We start from the raw sequence: 5,752 nt of genomic DNA, 5'->3' as shown, positions 1-5,752 counted from the left end.
GGTAGGTGAATGACGATTCACCAATTTCCACCAAGATAAACGAAATGTATTATTAGGTTTTAATTGGTTTTGAAACTCCTAGATTCTTTTGAGATTCATTGAACTTTTCAATGGCATGTTTCAATCTCGAGTGTGCCCTTCAGGTTTTGTGACTGGGATGCCGAGGATCACAAAACAAGGTGTGAAGTAACCATGCAAATATACTTGGTACCCTTAATATTTACCCCTCAATCGATGTGCCGGTTAACCACACACGCTCCAACGATACTATGATAAACATTAAGTTACCCTTTGCCTACCTTGTTAAGTCCAGGTTAGTGTGCCGGTTAACCACACACGCTTCACTAACAGCTTAAACAAAGTGAAAGTGTAATTTCATGGATTAGCACCTTATTCAAATTTTCCTAAGTAACTAAGATTGGGAATTAATAAAAGGTTTAGTTACTTAGTATTTATCATTAATACTTTTAATGAAGGGAGAATTATAGTCCTTGTCCTACCTGTTCGGCTAACGACCCTCCACCAGTCAAGGAAGCGGTGGGTGAGAGTGGACACCCATTAAGCTGCCACTTTATAGGCAACAACCTTATACCCCCCTTATAGGTCGGCTTCGTGAATGAGGCCTACTAATGATAAGACGACTTGCTCTTATACATATAATATATTAAACTTTTAATATTATAATAGTATAAGGGTGTATTTTAGACATTTAAAATACTTGATGGTTTAATCTATTAATTAAACTAGACTTTTAATTTAATTAAACTCAAACCATATATTTATGGATTTAATAATACTCTTTTCATTAAACGCTTTAATTAACTATTAATAAAGTCCATAAGAGTTAATTTGAACTATTCAACAAAACATCATAATTCCAATTATTAAACTCAAAATTAAAACCATTTAATTAATTGCTTAAGTTATGAACCCAAGAGTTTTAGAATTCAATTCTTTTTTTCATAAAAAACTTTTCTCAAATTCCAAAACTTGAGGGTAAGTTTTGTAATTCTTGAAAACCTTTGGATTCCATAACTTATGGAATTAATGGTGTTTTATGATGAAACTTTCCATGTTCCATAACTTAAGAACAAGTTATGAAATTCTTTAAAACATTAACACCAAATTTTGTAACTCCATAAAAACTTTGAATCAAATTTTTTTTAAAAAAAAACTTTAATATCCATATCTTATGGAAGTTTCAAAAACCCTTAAGATCACAACTTTAACAAAAACTTTTGAGCTCCAAAATTTTATGACAAAATATGTAACTCCTTAAAACATTTAGATCAAACTTTTAAAACTAATAAAATAATCATATCATTTTATCTTTTACTAAATTTGACCTAATTCAACTCATATAACAAATGATTCAAATTTTACAAATAATTCGTTTTTCACAAAACAAGTAATTATCTTAAAATTTGACAAACGTCATGTTTTTTTTTTCCTTTTTTTGTCCAACTTGAAAATAAAACATTTGCATCAATATAACAGAAAACAAACCATGGCTCTGATACCACTGTTGGGTTTTGAGCATTCTAACACTCCTATGGTGTACATGCAACCCTATAAACCTTGGATCTATGTTTTCTCTATTATACATGCAAATATTAACTATTCCAAGGTTTCATCCTAACTAGCATATTATGAAGCACCTATACTACAAAATTCTAGTTAGATGACATACCTTTTGATGTAGCTTGATGTCTTCAAGCTTTAAGAGCTTAGCCCCAATAGTGTGGAAGCCTCAAATGGAATCACAAATCACCAAAACACCTTGGAAGAACTTGAGAGAATATGTATGCACACTAAAATCGGCCCACTCTTATTTTCACACACTTGTGCCAATTTTGTGAGCCAAGGACCCCTTTTATCTATTATGGAGGATTAGGGTTACATCCATGTAAACCCTAATACCCATGACCTTTCATTTACATAGGATCCATGGGTTAAAAGCTCCATGGACCATCCATGAAAGCTTAGCCCAACCTAAATGAACTTGGCCCATTCCATATATATAAGAGTCCATATTTAATTAGTTCTTTTTTATCACTTAATTAATTCTAAATTAATTCTTGATCAATACTAATTAAATAATATGATTCCATATTCATATATTAGAACTTATAATATATTAATATAAATCATAAATATACTATTCTCAAAAGACTATCCATATAAATTGTGCCGGTGAAGTGCAACCCAAATGGACCATGCCGGGTCGGGTCAAGTACATACCAAATATAGTTATGGACTTAGACATTAATCCAACAGATACTCCATGCAATGGCACTCTTCCTCTTCTTCAAGACTTGAACTAATTCTTCTTTTTTCAGATTTGGAGAGGTCAGAAGCTATTATAACAGGTTTTTGTTGACCATCTTCAAGGAATGCATACTCCAAGTGATCTGGTAATGCTTTGAGCTCAGTTTTTGCGTTCTGCATGCTGAACACGTCGAGTACAGGTAAGGGACCCGTCGATTCCTCTTCAAAATTTGCGATTTCTCGGGATTCTTCAACTGGACTCGGCGAGTAGATCGCTTCTACTCGGCGAGTAGGTTGCTCCATGGTCTTCATTAACTCATCATAATCAGCTTCTTCCAGCAGTCTCTCTATTTCCAGTAGGTCTTTTTCAGCATCAAGTTCTTCAGTAAAGGGGATGGTGGACTTGTTTGGATCTTCATTATGCCATTCCTCAATCAATTCATCCAACATATCAATTGAAAATACCGTGTCATCACTATGCCTTGCATGCTTCATGGCTTGATCAACCCCAAAAGTGACTGAATCATCCCCCACCCGTAGAGTAAGTTTTGAATCTCGCATGTCAACTATAGCGCTTGCGGTGTTAAGGAAAGGTCTTCCAAGGATGATCGGGACTTGAGGACCCGCTTCCATGTCTAGAATTATAAAGTCCGCGGGAAACACGAACTTATCTACCTTCACCAATAGATCTTCACATATTCCTCTTGGAAATGTAACAGTTTTGTTTGCTAAGTGGATTGCCATTCGGATTGGCCTCGGTTCCGGGAGATCTAGTTTCTTGAAAAATGAATAAGGCATGAGGTTTAAACTTGCTCCTGAATCGGCTAAAGCATGAATGGTGGCCAAATTCCCAAATTGACAAGGCAATGTTAAGCTTCCCGGGTCACCCTTCTTCTTCGGTAGCTTGTTTAACATGGCAGCTGAGCAATTCTCATTAAGCACTACTTCACTCACTTCTTCCATCTTCCTTCTATTAGTTAGAAGCTCTTTGAGAAACTTAGCGTATTTTGGCATTTGGGCAACCGCTTCTATGAATGGTATGTTGATTTGAAGAGCCTTTATATGTTCTAGAAACTTCTGGTAGTCTTCTTCATTCTTTTCTTTCTTAGCTCTGGTTGGATATGGCAATGGAGGCTGAAATGGCTTTGCAGGATTCTGACTTTTCTGATTAGGTAATGGACTCGTCGAGTCCATATTCTGGACTCGGCGAGTAGGGTCTGTGTCATGCAGATTTTGATTTTGGCTTTGTTTTTCTGCATCCTCCTTTTGTAACTGCTTGGGCTCTTCAGACTGAATTGGGGCCAGAGGAGTAATTATCTTTCCACTTCTTGTTGTCACGATATTTATATGTGCGCCTCGTGGGTTGTTTTCGGTTTTACTAGGAAGTTCTCCCGGTGATCTTTGATTAATTTGTTGAGCAAGTTGCCCCAGCTGTGTCTCAATGTTGTGGATAGATGCTTGTTGATTTCTAAGCATTGTTCTTGTTTCTTGGATTGCAGCATCATGATCATTATGTCTCTTTTCTGAAGCAGCTACAAACTTAGTAAGCATCTCCTCCAAACTTGGTTTCCTTTCTTGTGCCGGCTCCTCCTTTTGGTAAAAACCTCTTCCTTTTTGTTTAAACTTCTCCTCCTTAGCCCTCTTGTACTCATCATAAGGAAGCCACTCTTTCTTGGGTTTCCGCCAATCTTCATCATATCGGTCACCACTTGAGTAACATACTTGCACCTTCTTATTCCCATTCTCGTCCAAGTCACAATCTCTAGTAAGATGAGGTCCATTGCAATTCTCACAACCTACCAGAATAGCATGTATCGTTTGATCCATTTTATCCATCCTCCTATCCATGGTTTTCAACATAGCCATGACTGCTGACAAATCTTCTGAAGCTGCATAAGCTGATCCTCTTGTCACATCATTCCTTGGGTTGTGGTATTCTCTAGAATGCTTAGAGAATTCTTCAATTAGTTGCTTTATCACCGGGGGTGCCTTCTTTGTTAGTGGACCTTGCGAGTCAAGTAATTGCCTTGTTGTAACATTTACTCCATCATAAAAAAATGGAGACTTCTTGTTGACTATTGAGGTCATGATGTGGGCAATTCCTTAGCAGACTCTTGTACCTCTCCCAAGCTTCATAAAGTGACTCTCCAGCTTGTTGTTCAAAGTTGGCTATGGATTTCTTTAACTTAGATATATTGGAGGGTGGGCAAAATTGATCAATAAACTCTTCTTTCATCTTGGCCCATGTAGTGATGGATCCGGGGGGAAGTGACTTGAGCCAATCCTTTGCAGCACCCTTCAATGTAACCGGAAGCATGCGAAGTAGCTGAGTTTCGCGAGGCACGTTTGGAACATTAAAATAATCAGCTACATCATTTACTTCATCCAAGTGTTTGTAAGCATCTTCGTGGTCTTTTCCGTGGAAGGGGATCTCCTTGAGTAGAGCAAGAATGTGACCCTTAAGCTCAAAAGTGGCAGTTGCGGGAATTGCGGGTTGCACAAGTCTCGGCCCGGTATCATCGCGTATCCTCTTCTTCCATTCCCCCATGGGGACTTCATCGATGTTAGCCGTAGGGATAGCTAATTCGTCGTCGGAATCGGAAACGTGCCCAAATGTAGGGTCTTCTTCTCCTTCGGTTTCGTACTCAGTATCCTCTCTGATTGGGTCTTCTCTTGCTAAAGAGGCGTTGGATGCTCCTGATTTGCTGCTCTTCTTCTTGCTGAAAACGGACTTGAGATTCTTCAAAGGTGAATTCTTTGAAGAAGCGGATTCTCCAACGGTTTTTCCTTTGTTCTTTTTTAAAGCGGACTCCGGGTCTTCAAGTGGAGGAACCAAAGACGTATTGGATCCTCGGGTCATGTAACAACTGCAACCAAAGCAAGAAACGCATAAAAAGAACAAAAAGAAAATAATAATAAAAAGTGCAAACTGCAATGGACTCGCCAAGTAGCTTCGAATGCACTCGGCGAGTTCAAGGCAGAAACAAAAAAAAATTAAATTAAAATTCTAAAACAAAAAACTATTAAAATTAATCCTAATAACTAAATTACTTAAAAATAACTTTGTGCAAGATAAATCTCACACGAAGGATCGATAAAACTAGAAATTAGTGCTAATTTTTGAACCGTTCCCCGGCAACGGCGCCAAAAACTTGATGTGTGTAAAATGCACTAGTTTTATTCCTACTTTAAAAATATAGATTTAGCACACAAAGGCAGTGAACCTGTCTTTTAGTGGTATAGTTGGATAAGTAGGGTATCGAACTCAGGGAACGGAGATTAAACTAATAACTAATTTTAACTAAACAAATAATAAAAGCAAAGGGTTTTTCTCTAGTTTTACAAGACTAGAAACTTAAACACACCACCTAACAAGTAATTAACTAATCAACTAAAACAAGTAAAAATTCACCAAATTTAATAAAGGGTTTCTGTTTAGGTCCAACCAATTCACTCCTATGGTTAATTTTATGATAAAGTGATA

The 5,752-nt window shown here is 37.1% G+C and overlaps 1 non-coding gene across 1 annotated transcript; it reads left to right on the top strand.

Annotated features, from left to right (window-relative positions):
- Window positions 1-4,349: 4,349 nt before the first annotated feature.
- LOC145162051 (small nucleolar RNA R71) lies at window positions 4,350-4,456 on the top strand. The gene has a single exon (XR_013738907.1). It is a non-coding gene; the product is annotated as a small nucleolar RNA R71 (small nucleolar RNA).
- The last annotated feature ends 1,296 nt before the right edge of the window (window positions 4,457-5,752 follow it).

The sequence above is a fragment of the Lactuca virosa genome, chromosome 2 (assembly GCF_052849685.1).
Source record: "Lactuca virosa cultivar CGN04683 chromosome 2, Lactuca_virosa_CGN04683_v6, whole genome shotgun sequence".
Taxonomy (NCBI): Eukaryota; Viridiplantae; Streptophyta; class Magnoliopsida; order Asterales; family Asteraceae; genus Lactuca; species Lactuca virosa.
The sequence above is the reverse complement of the archived record's forward strand: the minus strand, read 5'-3'. Positions and strand labels throughout refer to the sequence as shown.